General features: G+C 38.7%; 1 protein-coding gene across 1 annotated transcript in view; it reads left to right on the plus strand.

The window, feature by feature from the left end:
• Nucleotides 1-19,208, plus strand: part of KCNH8 (potassium voltage-gated channel subfamily H member 8) — a 340,790-nt gene that overhangs the window by 64,374 nt on the left and 257,208 nt on the right. The window lies entirely within an intron of this gene.

Here is a 19,208-nt window from a genome sequence, read left to right on the forward strand (position 1 = left end):
GATATACGTGATAGACAGATGTAACATTAACATTGAACCATCAGTGAGAAAGTTTTCTCTTTCCAATTGTCTTCAAAACTTATTTTACTCAGGAAAAAAACAGACCTCAGTCTGATATTTTAACTCTTTGCTTTACTTGCTGGCTAGCCAGTTCCTCCTCCTTCCCCCTGTTCTTTAACCCATAGCCAGCAGGCCTCAGGCTCCAAGATTGTGTCAGACAACAGTAACTACAATTCAATAAAATTGATTTCAGATTGCATTTTTTTTTTTACTTCTCTTAATCATATGGAAAGTCACACTTAATTTCCATTTAAAATTGTGGTATATTGAAATGTTTTAATCAAATAAATGTATTTAAGGGAAAACTTAGGCAACTTAACGAAAATAGAGACAAATAATAGTACTAGTGTTAGGGCAAAATTTGTTTGGGTGGTATGTTAATGACTGAATTTGGGAGAATACTGAGGATGGTAGGTAGCTCCATGTAATAACAAGAAGAGTCATGATGGAAAGTAGCCAGAATAAGATTAGAAGGACTGGTTGGTTGTGAATAGGTCAAGGAGATCAGAGAATGCTAGACGTATGAGCTTTATTCACAGTGTTCCTTCTCCTGGGATTACATTTTACTTTAATTCAGATATAAATAGTTGTGGTTTATTGATTCCTTCTCAGACTCCAGGTATTTATTAAGCATCTTAAATATAATGATTACATCTTTCGTCACAGCTACGTTAAGAGAAAAGTATTAGCTTGATTTTAACAGTGAATAATCTCACCAAAGGTCTCACAGCTAATAGCTAATAGAGCTGGGTTTGGAACCCAGACCTACTTGACCAAAACTTCTGTTCTTCATCATGCCCGGCAACCCTCTTCATCTTCAAGCCCCAAGATGAATACTAGCTTTTTCTGTGTGAGCCCCACTTTCAAACAGATGGTTGATGTCCTCTTTGGCCTTCATGCAGCCAGCACTACATATTTCTGGGTAGTAATTTATTTTTTCCTTTATTAGAATTTACCTGACCAGCTACTGACTAGGTTGTAAATACTGAAAAGCCCTGTTCACATGTCTCAAGGCATGTAGCACAGTACTTGTCTCATGTTTGGGGCTCATATTGTTTGAATTGAGCTAAATTTTCATCTTTTACCTCAGCTTATCACAGAAGTACAGCTGTCCACCTTGGAGTGGAAATGGGAACAGGAGCTCTGGCAAAGATAATTCAGGAACTACCTGGAAAGGCTTTGCCTTTGTCAGACTCCAAGAATCTAATTAATTAATTTTGAGCATATCAGCAATTCTTCAGTGAAATCACTTTGTGTTTTTTCTATAGCTGGGTTGTATAATATTTAGGTTATGTAGCACAAAAAGGATGCCTAATAATTATAGACTTTTGGGTCTCACAAGAGAATCTTAAAGAATATCTCATCCAACTCCTTTATTTTTTCAATGAGGAAACTGAAGACAAAGGGAGTTTCACGATTTATTAAAGCCACAGAGAAGGCCAGGCGCAGTGGCTCAAGCCTGTAATCCCAGCGCTTTGGGAGGCCGAGGTGGGTGGATCACGAGGTCAAGAGATCGAGACCATCCTGGTCAACATGGTGAAACCCCGTCTCTACTAAAACTATAAAAAATTTGCTGGGCATGGTGGTGAGTGCCTGTAATCCCAGCTACTCAGGAGGCTGAGGCAGGAGAATTGCCTGAACCCAGGAGGCGGAGGTTGCGGTGAGCCGAGATCGCGCCATTGCACTCTAGCCTGGGTAACATGAGTGAAACTCCGTCTCAAAAAAAAAAAAAAAAAATGCCACAGAGAAAGTTTAGGGCAGATCTTTAATTAAAAGTGTCTCAATTCCTCATCAATTATCTTCCATATTGATAGCTTTGAGCTTGGAGATTATAGTCTCCTTCTTTGCACCCAACATAGGAATCTCTACAGTACCCTTTACTGATCAACAGGTGCTGCTTGTGTACATGAAGTAGGAACTCATTGCCTTTAGGAGCAATATATTTCTCTTAAATTAAAGGGGGTATTTCCTCTATTAAACCCAATTGAACATTGCAATCCTATGTTTTTTAACAGGAGTGTTCTAGGGCTCTGTTCTTGAACTTGTCCCCTTTTCCAACCAATATGCACCTCATTCTGTGATCCCATCACTCCCAAGTCTTTAAATACATCTCTAAACAAAGGACTTTGAAATTTGTATCTCTGGAACAGCCTCTTCCTGTGAACTCGAGGTCCATGTGTAACTGCTTACAGAGTATTTCCCCTAGAATGTATAGTTGGCATTTCTGATTAATATAAAAATACAAAGCCTTGATTTCTCTTTCCCACCAAAATGCTTTCCCCATCCCCCCATTTTTTACTCAATCAGCTCTTGAATACATACTTCAATTTTTCTAGTTGCTTGGACAAAAAACCAGAAGTCCTCCTGATGCATCTTTACTGGCATGGAGTACTATTTCAGTCATCTGTTCATTGCCTCTCAGCTCAGAATGCTTTCTTCAGTATATGCTCTGTGATAATGGAATTCCTTTAAGTATTTCCCCTTTAAAGAGAGCATCATGTTAATTGTTCTCAGTAGAGGGTGCTAGAGGGACACTAGAGGAAGACTTTGCTGCCTTTTTCAGAATGGTCCTGGGATTGGCCATGTTATGTGGGATATATGTTATGTGGGTCCTATGTTATGTGGGTCCTGGGATTGGCCATGTTATAGGAGGACATCTAGTGAAGTCTACTCCAGTATCATGCTCAAAACACAGTCCCTCTGCAAGCCTGCAGCCTCAGCATGGCCATGGCCTTTCCTCAGCCCTCTTGACACAGAAACCAGAGGTAGGCATGGCTAGCCCCCACTGAAGTGCTCCTATTGCTGCCAGCACCTGTATTCTACCACCCACGCCTGCCCTTGGGATTAGTGGCTGATGTCTGCTCTGGGCTGGCACTCAGCGCTCTATAGGGTGGTGGCCTATAGAGGATTAGTGGCTGATGTCTGCTTTGGCCCAGCAACTCCAGACCACCTCAGGTCTGTCCATACCTATGTAATTCTCTACTATATTGGGAGCTGAACTGCACTCTTTCTAAGTTTGCCCTTCCTTAGATTTTCTCCCTGAGCCCTAGGATAATATATACAATTTCGTCTGTTTAATTTACCATGTGATATCTTTATCCAGATTGGATCCAGACTGCTATAGGACCATCCCACAGCTGCTAGGAACATCACAAAACACACAGCTGTCCCCTTCCTTGGATAATTGTCCTTCATTACTGGGAGCTGCCTAGCCCAGGAGGTTAGCCACCTTTTATTCCTCTTCAACCTGTGGGTCAGAGCCAATGGCTAACTGATAAAAGCCAGCTCCTTTGAGTTAAGGCAGGGGCAATTCTTTGGGTACACTTTGCCTCCCAGAGTTCCCCTGGGGATCAGGTCAAGGCTAAACTTTACTAGAAACCATGTCTTTTCTCAGCTCTCTCCCCTTCTCAATTCTGCTTCCCTTATTCTCCCATGGGTCTTTCCTGAGAGTATTCCCTTGATAAACTGTGTATATCCTAATCTTTGCCTAAGGCTCTGCATCTGGGGAACCTGACCTCAGACATGTACCAAGGCCACAGAGCTAGAAGATAGGGAAGTTATTATTTATACTAGGTCTGTTTAACTCCAAATCTTGTGCTGTCTAACAAGCATTGTCTCATAGTTAAGGTAATCTTGCACCTTCAACATATTCTCCTTAATCTAGCATGTCTTCCGTGCTAAGCTACCTTGGCCTAGAGGAAGGTCTGCCATTGGATCAGACTGAAATGTGTGATTATTGATACAACATATCTAAGGCCTATGCTCACTGTTGCCAGGTGTTGCTTACCTCTGGCAGGCCCATTATCTATTTCTGCAGGCCCATCATCTATTTCATGGAGGCTTATACATCCCCTGCTGTTACTGGCTTGGGCCCACATCTCTTCCACCTCTCTCTTCCCTAGAATGTGGGCCAGCATCCTAATTGGAGCTCTACCTTCCCAGTTCCCTGAAGTGAGTCTGCATGTCTAGCTAAATCACACTGCTATTCTCCAGTGAGGTTTATTTGGGGTAGACTAGTTCTCTATTTGCTGGGAATTGTGCACTGGCATTTACTGAGGTACAGAAACTTAGATGATATCTGGACATCTGAATGCCTTTTAGGTAAATAATCTATTGTTGCGGGCCATATCAGTGGGTTTATTTATGATTTCTGCCACCACACACTAGCATTTATGGGGGAAGGGGCTAGAGGTAGTTGAAGAGTTGCTCAGGGACCTGGGAAAACCATGAGGACCTAGATTTATGAGAGATTGAAAGATAATTGAGCCAACACTGTGTGAGAACAGTCTTTCAACCCATTCTATTTTCAGATGCTCTAAAACACAGTGAAAGATTCAGAAGACAAGTCAACAGGTCTTGGATCTAATTGTCTCTTTTCCATGATCCCAGTTTATGTTTTGGTTTTGTGGTTTGTTTTTGACCATTGCATGCAGATCCCTTTGGGGATTTCTTAGCCTAGTCAATGCTACCTACTAGAGGGTGATTGCACATTTCCCATATGACTCCAATTACTTGACAGCCCACAACTTTTTCTCTTCCTTTCTCAAGAAACAAACCAATAAATGAAAGTCTGATGTTCTTGCTAGTAGGCTCTCCTTTCTTCAGAGAGACAATTTACCCATGTCAGAAAGATGGTTACACTCTCTTCAGCATTGCCACGTTTTCTTTGTGACTGGATCAAGTACATCTGTAGCTAATTCAGTCACATTTTTAGTTGTCCCACAGTTAGATGAAATTATTAGCCATTTCTAAAGAGTGTCAGCAACTGCAAATAGAAATGTACCTTTGAAGGCAGCTGGATCCAACTGGGAATTGAAAAATTAATAGGAATTTAGAATAATGGGCATGCTTGCAATGAACTATTTATGGGTTCAAGAAACCTAGCTCCTCTGGTAATTTGAATAAACAGTTTTGTTAATAAAGTTTGTCTATTAAGTGAACCTGCTGGATCTACCTGTCATTCACAAACAACTCGAATTATCACTTTCCCCTTAAATTTTACCCTTTCCTCTAAGCTTGCTGGTTTGTAGAATTGATTCTCTCCATTCTAGGCAGAGAATGGAGAAAGAAAAATAGAAACAATTTACAGTGCTAGCAGAGGCAGGCTGGCCTACATCTCCATCAGGGATGAAGAGTGCTTATGTCATGCAGTAATGTTGGATGAAATTCATGTGTATTATGCAGGTAAATTTGGATGAAATTCAAGTGGTGCCACATTATTTGAAATGGCAGATATTCTCAATAGAAATTCTCAATTGTGATCAATATTTACTGGTAGCTCTTGATCCCTCTTCTTAATAGATCTCCAGTATCACGGTCCCTACCCCTCTGACTATAATGGATTTTAACTTCAGGAAAATAAGCAAATGTCACCAACAGCTTCAAAATGTTAATAATCATAATTCCACATACTAGTAAAATGTGTTAGAGTTTCCCTGCCAACCTTTATTTATGTGATTTTAGTCCCTTCTGTGTAGCTTCCCTTTCCCCAGTGGAAGTATATGTCCCTCAGGAAAATACAATGTGCTGCTCACTCATTGATACATCAGGAACTCCTTGTATGTTCTCTGCAGTTTTGCAGCAGTTAGAGCACTGTTCTCAAGGAAACAGTTATCAACAGGATTGAATTTTCCATCTGGCCCCTGAGATTGCAGCAGCATGGCAACAGGCCAGATCCAGGGCGCTGATGCTCACCAGGACAGGTGAGGAAGGAGCCAGGGTTCTCAGAGATCAGGTGAGCAATCTGAGGGCATGACTTTGGTGCAAATGAAGCAGCATACATTTTAACTGGTGTGAAGGTAGAGAAGATATTTAACCTCTTTGAGATTGTTTCTTCATCTTTCAGTAGTAGATGAGAACAACATGCACCTCATGAGGTAACTGTAAGGTTTAAAGGAGGCATTCATGTAAAGACTGAGCACAGTCCCTTGTGCAAGGCTAATATTTTTGGTTACATACACTGATCATCACTGCTAATTCAAGTTGAGAAAACCATCTGCTTTGCTTGGAAAGTGTTCTGTTTCAGTTTATTTAGATATATGACTTAAGAAATTTCACCTTACATTTCTATAGTTTATAAAAATCTATTATGTCCAGACTTTTAAAGTAGGGAACCCATTCTGTGAGCAGGTGCATACACAGGCATAGTTATGAGTAGCTATGATTAGCATACATATTGTTTTCTGGGGGCAAACATTTTAAGAGCCTGAAAAGTTTCTTGAATACATGAAGTCTCTTCCTTTTTAGCCATTTTTATATCTTTTATTTGTTCATCAATACCCTTTCCTAGGAAATGTATAATTATACATTTAACAAATACTTACATAATATTTACTGAATGCCAAGCATTTGTTAGACCTATTACAAATACTAATTAATTTAATCCCTATGAAGTTGGTTCTATTATTATTCCTGTGTTACAGATATATAAATTAAGGAACAAAGTAATTAAGTAAATTGCTCAAGATCTCGTAGGTAGTAAGCTGTCCAGCCAGGATTGTAATCCAGGCAAGCTGGATTCAGAGTCCATACTTGCAGGTATCAGGCTAGGCCAATCTGGCCCATTTGTACTGTGGCAGCTTTTGAATAATTGGATTTGGGGTTATTTCGCTTGTTCTGTGTATCTGTATGTCTAGACTTTCTCAGCTGACTTATAGTTACCTTATGTAGTTTATTTGGACTATGACACCAACTGTAAATTTCCCTTTTGTGTAAGTCATACAGGTAGGGAGTTTAGGGATGCAGGAATGCCAGGGAGTGGTGTTAAGGACTTCCTCTAAAGCATATGTGTCACATAAACTAGGAGCCACGGATTTGACTGACTTAAACTGTTTTCTCAATCCAAACTAGATTCTGAGACCTCTGTCATTTTGAATTATCTTAGGAATCCCTTCTTAGTAATTCAAAGTAATTCTATTCAGCACAAATAGAAGACCTATGTACTGAGACCAGGATTTTTTTTTTCTTTATTTTCTTGATAATAAATTAACTTTTAAGTTTAAGAAATTTTAAAACTCCACTAACCGTAATGCACTCTATGAATTTAAGAACTAAAAAAAAAAAATTTCAGTTAGTTTGTGTTTGCTTTTGAAGAAGTTAGTGAACTTTTTCGATTTCTTAGTACTTATCCCTGATCCATCAGCGGTGGTCAGCTTTTATAACACCAACTGATCATATTTTTAGTTCGAAAAACACCATGAGCTTTCTTTGCTGTACATGCTCCTGGTTTTCCCACCACGTCACTGGCGGCTCCTTTGCCATATTCACCTATGTTCTGTAACTTCAGAAAGTCAAACTGCTCCAGAACTCAGGCTTTAGTCAGATCATATCATTCCTTCATTCAAAATGCTATAAAGACACCTTGTTTAAAGTCTTTGCAGTAAGACTGCTTATCTTCTGGTCCTTCACTCTCTCTCTCTCTCTCTGGCCTGACTCTCTCTCTGGCCTGATTGCCTATTGCATTACTTTGCTACAGCTGCTGGAACAATGTACCACAAACTTATATGGTTTAAACAACAAAAAATTACTGTCTTAGGGTTCCAGAAGCTGAAGTCTGAGATCTTGGTGTCAGCAGGCCCTACCCCCTCTGTCGATGCTAGGGAAGGGTCTGTTTCTAGCGCCTCTCCTAGCTTCTGGTAGCTGCTTGAGGCAGAACCCTCTGGTCTTCACATGGCATTCTCCTTATGAGCATGTCTATCTCTGTGTCCAAATTTTCTCTTTTTATAAGGACACAGACTAGGGGCCCATCTTATTCCACTGTAACCTCATTTTAACTAATGGCATCTGTAATTACTCGATTTCCAAATCAGGTCACATTCTGCAGTACTAGGAGTTGGGACTTCAACATATGAATTTGGGACACAATTCAGTTCATAACACCTACTCTGCTTCTTCCCGCTCACTGTGGGGCAGCCATACTACCCTCTTTAAGGTTTGTTGAGTACTTGGTTGTGCTCCTGCCTTAAAGTCTTTGTTCCCTCTGCCTAGAACATTCTCTCACCCTTACCACCACTGTCCTCATGGATTACAAACTCCCTTCTTTAAGTATGACTTCAGATATGCCCTCCTCAGTAATGCCTATCCAGATCACCCTATTTAAAATCTTACCCCAACTCCTCTTCATGACCCTCAAACCCTCTTGTCTGTTGCTTTTCTTTTTTCCATAGTACTTATCATCTTATAACTTAAGTGTTTATTGTTTGTCTTCTTCTAACGCTGACACTGGAGTGTAAGCCCACTGAGGCGTATGTGTCTTTTTTATTCTGAGGTAATCCAAGCACCTAGAACTGAACTTGAGATTAAACAGCAGTTCAAAAAATATGTGTAGCATTCCCATTTTTCTTTGTTGGTTTAGTTTGAGAGATGCAACCCTTTAATATATTGGAATAAGGCAGTTGGGAGGAAGGCAAAACTTATCTGAAACAAGTTTCTTGCACACTGTGACACAGCTTTTCCATGCCATGTATTTGAGGCTTTTAGCCAAATGCCATGTTCATGACAACTGCAGATCCTTGTAGGTGCTTGCCATGGCTCCCTTCTAAGAGTTCAAAGCATTCTCTTCCTACAGAGTGAAACCAAATTCTTCCAGAGATGGGAGAGGCCTCATCTGACTTGCTTCTGCTATCACTTAGCATGTGGAAAAGCAATCACTGGGGCTTCTATCATACGGGTCAAGAAGTCAGGCATCATGACTTGCTGTGATTTTCCCACTAGCATCAAAAGCAAAAAGTGACTAAAGTAACCACAAAGTACTCTGAGAGACATTTCTCTGGCTTCACTGGAGTGGATGAAGTTTAAAGGGCCACAGATGTTACATCCACTTGCCTTAATAATCACATCAAGGTCTGCCATGGGCTTCTTGGTAGCCAATGTCAGGAGAGATTCCCAGCAGAGCTGTTGAGCTAGCCAAGCCCCCATTTTATATTAAACTTGTCTATTTGTTACCAGCCTTTACTCCATAGAATATAGAGTCTAATGAGAGCAAGCATTTCTTGCCCCTTGTTGTTCTTTATTCTGGTGCCCAGCATAGATACTGTACACAATAAATGCTTGAAAAATCCTTCTTAAACCCCAGCTGAAGTCTGGTCTCAGAGCTCAGCCCACACAATCTCATGCAGGTTGCATCACCACTCAGCTTCCTGGGTTAGGTATCATTGTGGCATAGTCCATGCCTTTGTTCTTTGGTTTAGTTTCTCCTTTCTCAACTCATGATGGCTGGCAAAAATAAATACTGAAACACTGCTTGGGCGGTTCTTCTTGCAGGGGTAAGATGGGTGACCTGTAGGAGAGCCTGAAAGGGTGTTTCTGAGATCATGTTGTTCCGCCGGTGAAACATGTCAGCAATGCATTTAAAATTAATGAGTCTTCCAAGGGGAAGGACTGCCGACACAGATGTGGGAAATATGACATTGATTTTTTTTTCAGCCATGCTCTTTCATGGTTGGCAGCATTATCCATGACTAACCATAAAGCAGGAGTGGTATCAAGAGGCATCATTGACCAAGGCAGCACGTTTGATCCCTCAATCAGCAGGTAATAAACCCATCTTATTCCTTATTTGGCCACTCATCATATACTTCCTGAACAATGGTACATTTTTTTTCTAGTCCTATCAGTGCTATCTACATTAAATCCATTTAAAGGAAATTCCGCACATGTTTTACTCCAGAGGTAGCTCCTTTTGATGAGAATGGATTCTTTCTGCAAACAAAGCTTTACCAAGAACCTAATAAAGCCTAAACTTCCAGGCCTTTTAGTTGCCCTAGTAGGGACCTTGCCATGTGCTGTAATCATTTTTGTTTGTAAAATTTTCAAAATGAATACATTTTAACCACAATAATTTGTTGTACTGTCTCTCACCATTCTGATTTCCCTTCTGCCACAATTACCTTCATGTGGCTGCAGGCAATTTTGAGGTTCAGCTAAAAGGGAATGTTGAGTTGAGAATGCATTTATTTAGGTTAGATTGAGCAGAATATATTTATATAGTTTGCAGTAATTTCCAAGTATAGCTGTGGCTAGTCATCTTGTTACAGGAATAAATGGGCTTGCAGGAATATTTGAGTTACCTGCTCTGTGACTCACTGAGTGTTAGGACACTAGGGTGCAGGGCCTGAGATCTTGCCCCAGGATGGGTAGCTCCTACAGTGCATTGCATCAGAATTGTGCTTTTCTTCTGGATTTCATGATGTTTGTGTTTGTCAACTTTTTGTAATTTGTCACTTGTGTGATTTTTTTTCTCATCTTAGATGAATGTTCATCTTCATTCCTAATTTATTTGTATTTTTTTCTTGCAGAACTTTTCCTATTTTAACAAAGCATTAAGACTTCCAAAACATGGATCGCCCCTTCTACTGCCTTATCAATTCTCTTTAATTTGTTAAATTTTTACAAGTCCTCTGGATCCTAATGTATAAAAATGTCATATAAAGTTTAATGTCATTTGGTGGTTAATATTAGTAATTTCACTGCTCTCCACAACTTCTAAAAACATTCAGATATTAGATAACTAGTCCTTATCAAGTCTCTAAGTGTAAGAAAAAAATAACACTAGCATCCTATTTTTACAGGATAAATTGAGTCAGGCAATATGAGCAGATTTTCATAGCTCAAAACCTCTATGAATTACCCAGGGCTTTTGTCTTTTTGCCTTCTATATGGGTCTATGATCTTCTACATAAAATATGTTTTTACCTAATTACTTGCAGATAGTATGAGAGAATTTCTAAATGCTATTTTTGCTGAATGCCATTATTCTACACATGTAATAGATATTTCAGTGAAAAATGGATGTTTTAGATAGCCACAATATTCTCAAATTTTCGGTGAGAAAAGATGGTAATAAAATGTTTAAGCATTTCTACTTGAACTAGAGTTGACTAATTATAACAGGTCAAAGCATGTGCATTTGTATACAGAGGATAATTTTGTTTGATATTTCCAATCATCAATCTAATTACAGTAATGGATTTAGAAGATATCAGTAAAGCTTTGAAAATGGTGGTGTGACAAATAATACAAGCTCACCCTTTAAATAAATTGTAACACCAAGAAACGGAGTGATAATAAGCTTTGATAAAAGTAATTCAAAAGCTTCCTGATCCAGTGTAAGCCAGTTATAGAGCCTTTGAAATCTTCGGAAGTTCTGTTTTGACCACAGATAAATCACAGATAGTCTGGTTCATTTCAGGATATTTTTTTAGGATGAAGCATATAGGAGAAATGAAAGAAAGCCTCTACATTGTACTTTACTAGTGAAGAAGTATTTGCATTTCCTGTTCTTAGAGATATACCAAGTACTCTAACATGCACAACCCCATGCAAAGTGAAGACCTTGACCAAATCCTTTAAGTCCTTTAGAGCTCATTTTCCTTATTTTATATACTTTGTGCTCTGGCACAAATATTTCGTGGTGTTTATCTTTATTCATATATTAGGTGGGTCAGATCCGTAATGGAGTAGAAGAGTAATTAGCACTCTAGGTATAAAAGAATACTGTGAGAGTTGAAGATGTCACTGTAACCCTTAGGATTCAACTGAATTATTGCTTAATACTTGGGAAAGAGTTACTAGAGGGGATAATTCTGGCTTGAGGTCAGCAACACCAAATCTGGGCATTAGAACAGAGTCACACATTATTCAACAACCCTGTACTAAATTTGCAACATAAGATTAAATTTGCATATGGTAAAAATTACCTACCACTCTCCTTTCTGAAGAAAGTCTGTTGCAGACTGACATTTTTGTCTTTCATTAATACAGTTAGATTTTTCCCCAGTATTGAATAGGTAACTAACTCTTGAGTCTCTAATAAAATAGTTGCCTTATGTTTTGGGGACATATTCTATGTTTTTTAAAATAAAGTTTATCTTTAATGGTTTCCCTCTTTTTAATTATTTGCTTTTTTATTTACTTATCTATGTGTTCGTGGTGAGCTTGTATATTAAATTTGTGTAGTTAAATATACTTATTTGGGCCTGGACGCCACTGTGCTGCTTTTCATTTGAGGTTTCAAGGTTTACTGCTAACATTGAAGGTTTCTCTCAGCCATTCATTACTAAATCACAGTGCTAGAGTGGAACATTTCTTTGATATCATCTTTGTCTCCTATTCTTATTTTACCCTTTGAGACTGTAAAATCTCTAACTTCTGGCCCAATTCCTTAATGCTTTATCATTTAAACCACTTGCCATTTTCTTCTATTGCAGGGAGGAATTTAAAAAGTGATTGCTGCGTTTTTAAAGGTTGTATAGATATTTTGCTTTCTAACTTTATCACAAATATTTGAGTGTTTTTTTCTGAGATCAAAAGGTATGTAATGTCAGGGAGGGAAAGATGTAAAATAAATTATTTAAAATCATATTTGGTGTATACAGAGGAATAAATACAGACAGATTAAAATCTATAGTGACACATCCTATATTGATTTGTGCTTCCCTATAAGAGAATGTGTGTGCATCTTAAAAGACAGAGCCAAGATTTCTGTTAAGATTAATTGGCATGGAGTGGCTTTTCTCTTAGTGATTTCAAAGTAAAGCTTTCTTCCTCTGTTTGGCATGTGAAATAGAGTAGCCTAATTCAAACAGACCAACATTTCTTGAATATTAAATAAAGACGAATTCTGACATTTTAAAATAATGAGTCCATTATATGTTCCAACTTAGAAAATATTTAACCTTATTTCAGTCATTAGGTTTTTGGAGCACTTGAAAATGTAATTTATTAAAAGTTGCTATGGAGCCTGTGAGAAATTAGTCTAGTGATGGTTATTTTGTTTACCTAAACCATACTTGCTTTGAAAATTATGAAACCTAAGTAGTCTATGTTTAAAGAGAAACAAACCATTTTTAATGAAGTGTCATTTATTTCTCTTTCCTTTTCAGTCATTTATTCCTAAAATATTGAGAACTAACTTTCATTAAGAAGGATGTACTTTGTTTTGAATTTATTTATTTTTACTTTTTGACATAGGCTAAAGTACAGTGGCATGACCATAGCTTACTGTAACCTTGAACTCCTGGGCTCAAATGATCCTTTCACTTTGGTCTACCAAAGCACTGGGATTACAGGCCTGAGCCACCTCACCCAGCCTGTTTTGACTTTTGACAAAATGTGTCATTGGTTAAACTGGAACCAGATCTTTTTCTATTTTTTGTTACCAAGATTAGAATTACCAGTCATTCCCAAGGATATATTTTGGACCAGGTGTTGATGAGTACAATACAAACAGATACCACCTTGCATAAAGCCCAGCCTCCAACACCTAGGGGCTTGTAGTAACAACAGACATACAGAATTCTAACACAGAGATGGTTTTGGCAAATGCTAGAATGAAATGAAACAGTTCAGTTGAAGAAGAAGAAAGAAAAACAGAGGCAATTGTGATGAAGTCTAAGACAAAGGATATGAATGGGATGTTGGTACGATTTCAGGAATAGAACAAGATAAAAATTAAGACAAAGGCTATAGTCAAAACATGGAACACATTGAATACTAACCTGAGGGATTTAGACTTTATTCTCAATCCCTGAAATTGAATGCTAACATGAAGGAAGAGTTGCAGAGACATAGCAGAGTAACGAAACTCTACTATGGATTGGATTTTATGGACCCACAAAAATCAGAACCCTATTATGAAAGGATCCATAAAATTCCAATCCATTATTTTACAGATAAGGAAACTGAGGCACAGCAGTGACTTTTGGAAGTGACTTACCAAAGGTTGCATACAATATCAATAGCTTAGTGGCACCAAAAACCCAAGTCTGCTGACTTCCAGCCTAGAAACCTTTCAATCACGTTAGGCTATACTAGGTTATTCAAGGTCCAAGTCCTTGGCAGTTATTACTTCTTGAATATGTAGAGATAGGCCTAGTTGTCATTGATTTTTAATATCTCTTCTTCTCCTATGGGATTGTAAGAATGAGAGCTTTCTCCTGGACATATGAATATGGTGTATACGCCATTATATTTGCCATTCATATAAAAATTCTTATAATTCCTCTTTTTAGAAAATTATTGACTCACTCCATGGCTTCTGGAAGGTGGTATGTTTTGTTAATGTGAAACTGACCGTTTCTTATAAACTTTATTCTCTAGAAATTGGCTTTTCTATCTACTCTGGGAGTTAATTTCTTGGTTTCCTGCATTCATAGATGGCTGATTTGGATAATGTTTATGCCCACAATATAGGCCTAAAACTAGCACAAAAATTAAATGTATTCATTTAGAATACTTGTGAGTGATATTTTCCTCCATAAGCTATTTTGGCCGGTGTGCTAGGTCAGGTATATATACATGCATGTGATTTCAGAAATAAGTCTTATATTCATAGGTGTTTATTATGAATTCAATATTTATGAAAAGTGATATCATGAGCAAAGTGTGTTGTTAGGAACCGAAAATATGTATTTTGAAGTAATTATTTTGATATGAAACTCTTGACCATATAGGGCTTCTCCCAGTCTTAGATGTATGTTCCAATGGAATAAATATTAAGTGTTTGTCTTCTAAGGCAGAATTTGAAAAAATGTTAAGGACTTTATATTGAGAATACAAATGTTATTGAGCAGTGCTTCAACTATCAGTAGGGTTGGCAAAATAGCTTTAGGAAATGGCAGTGTCTACTATAGTTAGCTATTTTATATGGTGTCCGCACATATTTGGCATATTATATATGTTTGTGTGTATACATGTGGATAACGTTTTTCATTCTGAGCCCTACAAAAGCTAAATTTGATCATTGGTAGTAGTACTCAACAGAGACTCTCTGCCTTGAACATTACAACAGCATGCTTGGTGTTTCCTACATAATAAACAAGGTCGTCAGAAGAAAGTGTGGTTTCTATAATCCTTGTTTTGCTAACGTCTTGGCACCAAGAGACTGAGTTATATTTTGGGGGTATCATACTTCTTTGGCATCAAAGTATTTGCTTCTCTCTCTCTTTCTTTTGGTCTTTCTCTCTCTCTCTCTCTCTCAGTCTTTTCTCTCTCTCTCTCTCTCTCTCTCTCTCTCTCTCTCTCACACACACACACACACACACACACACACACACACACACGGGAAAATTCACTCTGAAGGAAAGGCAACTGTTAACTTACTGATGTTTAGATTAAGCAGGCTGTGCTCTGCAAAGCTCAGTTGGGTGCCATTCACAAAAGATCCCCTAGGATATAATCAGAATGGTGCCTTCTGGGGCTCTGCAGCGCTCATCAAGAGTAGGACATATCTTAAAATGTTTCCAAGAGATTTTCAATAACAGTTAAAAACACCTGTTACCTGTTAGATCTTTGGTTTGTATACAATTCTGGAGATCCATAATTTCCCAGTCTCTTATCTCTGACTTGTCCACTAGACCTCAGGACTTAGGGTCTATTTTTGGAATTGTGTCCCAAGTCTTCACCTGGATTCTTCACTGGACTCCTTTTGGCTGGATAGATCCAGTGACTCTTTCAAATCACTGCACTCACTTGAATTTGTTGTTTATATTCAGGCATAAATATGGGAAATATCATTGTTACTCTCTAGAGCCAACATTACTCTTTGGACACCTCAATCTGATTTTCCTTCTAATCTTGAAAAACAGACAAGACATCTGCTTCCCTCTGTGCTTTCTTCTCTGGCCTCTGTTGTCCTTTATCCCTCCTTCTACTCATTTCTTTCCACCTCGGCCTGAGTTACTATTTTCCATAGAGTAACTAATCTGTACACCTCATGAGCCAGCATTTTATTCTATTCTGATGTCACAGAAAAGGGAGACAATGAGGAGTAAGATAGTAATACATGACACTTTTCCCTTAATGGGAAGTTTTATTCCTCAAGGTGACCCACTGTTTAGATTTGGAGATCAACATATACATGAAAACTCAAGAATTCCCAACATCACTATGAATTATATTTGAATATTAATGCTGTATTTCTCTGACCATGTTCTCAGACCAGAGCTTGAGAAAGAGGATATACACACAGAGGGACACACAGGTTATAAATGATACAAGGATATAAGACATATCAACTACCTATGGCCTATGAAGAATTAGAAAAAGAGTTTAGTGTAAAACAAAAATAACCAGAATTTTTGAACAACTTGTTTATGCTATAGATTCAGGGAAACGGTATCTGCTTTGCACCAGGCTGTCGCAGCAATCCTGTAGTACAGATAACATTGTAGGCCTAGTGAGCAGCAACAAGGCTCAAAGTTGGTGTCATGACTTGGGTGTAAGTCTGACTTCAAGGATCTTGTGTTTCCACTATACATGATGCCTGTGAAAATAAGGATGTTTTGATGGGAAAGAACCACCCTTTCAGGCAGCTCTTCAAGTATAATGTTATGTATTCCTCACTGAGACTATATAATAATCATGTAAGTGAGGTATAGGTTATCATTCCTACTTACATTCCAGAGCTGAGAGAGGAGGCTAATTTGTTCAGAATCGCATAACCACAAAGGCATAAACCAGAATTGGAATCCGAATAGTACGACTCTAGGGTAACATCCTGTGCATACCCTGTGGACCATACCTGGCTCACCTCCTGTTTTTTTTGAACAGGTGAGCTAAGAACAATAGTTACATTAATAAATGTTGAAAAGAATAATATTATCATTTAGTGACAATAATTCTTTACATATTTTCTGTGGCTGCTTTCATGCTAGGAACGTTGGGTATTTGTGACAGACTGAATGGCATTCAGAGCCTAAAATATTTAGTTATTGGCCTTTTACAGAAGAATTTGCTAAGCCCTATTCTGAAATCTACATTCTTAGCCCCAGGGCTGTTGTTTTTTCACAAGCTTATGTTAGGCTCATATTGAGCACTTTTATTATTCCTAGCTTATTTTGTAATATATGAGAGTTTTAAAATGAAGATAAGCATCTGAAACATTTTGGATGAATGTGGCACAGATGTGAAATTCTAGGAGCAGCTCAATAAAACCATAAAGTAGATTGTATAATGTATTGTGGGAAAGCATGATAAATGTTTTACTCACAGCATTGCTAGTTCCATGATTCATTAAAAAAAAGTATGTTGACAAATAAAATTACGTTTATTTGTGTGTTACATCACCAATATATTTAGCTAATTTCTATTTATTTGTATTCATCAGGTTATTTTCCAAAACAGATAAAAAGCAGAACATGCACTGGAAAGTTATGAATAAAGTTACATGCTTAATGGTTTAGCTAATAAGGCCAGAGAAAAAGCAAATATGCCTACTTACTAAAAAGAAAGTATATTTAAGATACCTACTATGTGCTATGTACTTTTATAGGTGGTAACTCATTTTACTCTTCAAGGCTTACAAGTAAAATAACCACTGCAAGTTGTGCAGCTAAGTGGATCTTGGAACTCCAAATCAGGATCTTTTTGTGAAACAAATTATAAGACATTTATAATTGCAAGTTGTAAATTAGTCTAGAATTACTCATCCCTTTAGACAATGGGTTCTCTTTCTATTTATTTGACTCTATTACTTCTGTCTGTTATTAGGTGTTCTAAGTATTGCCCATTATTTGACTTTATTACTTCTGCTGTTATTAGATATTCAAAAGTAGCTGAAGATGTAAATGATATTGCCACCACTTCATATCTCATAAAATAGTTGAAGATGCTGTATTAGTGTGTTTTTACACTGTTGATAAAGACAAACCCGAGCCTGGGAAGAAAAAGAGGTTTAATTAGACTTAAGTTCCACATGGCTGGGGAGGTCTCAGAATCATGGCAGGAGGCAAAAGGTCCTTTTTGCATGGCAGCAGCAAGAGAAAATGAGGAAGATGACAAAGTGGAAAATCCTGATAAAACCATCAGATCTCATGAGACTTATTCACTACCACGAGAACAGTATGGGGGAAACGACCCCCATGATTCAAATTATCTCCCATCAGGTCCCTCCCATAACACATGGGAATTATGAGAGTACAATTCAAGATGAGATTTGGCTGGGGACACTGAACGTCATTTGGCCCCTTGCCTCCCCAAATCTCATGTCCTCACATTTCAAAACCAATCATGCCTTCCCAGTAGTCCCCCAAAGTCTTAACTCATTTCAGCATTAACTCAACAGTCTACAGTCCAAAGTCTTGTCTGAGACAAGGCAAGTCCCTTCCATCTATGAGCCTGTAAAATCGAAAGCAATCTAGTTGCTTCTTAGATACAATGGGGGTACAGGCATTGGGTAAATACAGCCATTCCAAATGGGAGAAATTGACCAAAACAAAGGGATTACACAGCCCATGCAAGTCCAAAATATGGCAGGGCAGTCAAATTCTAAAGTTCCAGAATGATCACCATTAACCCATGTCTCCCATCCAGGTCACGCTGATGCAAGAGGTGGGTTCCCATGGTCTTAGGCAGCTCTGCCCCTGTGGCTTTGCAGGGTAGAGCCTCCCTTCTGGCTGCTTTCATGGGCCAGTGTTGAGTGTCTGCAGCTTTGCCAAGTGCACGGTGCAAGCTGTCAGTGGATCTACCATTCTGGGGTCTGGAGGACAGTGGCCCTCTTCTTACGGCTCCACTAGGTGGTGCCCCAGTAGGGACTCTGTGTGAAGGCTCCAACACCACATTTCCCTTCTGTACTGCCCTAGCAGAGGTTCTCCATGAGCGCTCTGCCCCTGCAGCAAACCTCTGCCTGGGCATTCAGGCATTTCCTTATATCTTCTGAAATCTAGGCAGAGGTTCCCAAACCTCAATTCTTGACTTCTCTGCCCTTGCAGGCCCAACACCACATGGAAGCTGCCAAGGCTTGGGGCTTGCACTCCTGAAGCCAGGGCTGGATCTTTACATTTGCCCCTTTTTGCCAAGGCTGGAGGGGCTGGGACACAGGGCATTATGTCCCTAGACTGTACACACCATGGGGATCCTGGGCCTAGCCCAAGAAACATTTTCTTCTAGGCCTCTGGGCCTGTGATGGAAGGGGCTGTGACATGCCCCAGAGACATTTTCACCATTGTCTTGGAGATTAACATTCAGCTCCTCGTTACTTATGCAAATTTCTGCAGCAGGTTTGAATTTCTAATCAAAATAATTTTTTTCTATCACATTGTCAGTCTGCAAATTTTACAAATGTTTATGCCCTGTTTTTCTTTTAAAACTGAATGCTTTTAACAGCACCCAAGTGACTCATTGAATGCTTTGCTGCTTAGAATTTTTTTCTG

This window comes from Sapajus apella, unplaced genomic scaffold, assembly GCF_009761245.1.
Source record: "Sapajus apella isolate SASKATOON/1434 unplaced genomic scaffold, GSC_monkey_1.0 scaffold4, whole genome shotgun sequence".
In the NCBI taxonomy this organism is placed as follows: Eukaryota; Metazoa; Chordata; class Mammalia; order Primates; family Cebidae; genus Sapajus; species Sapajus apella.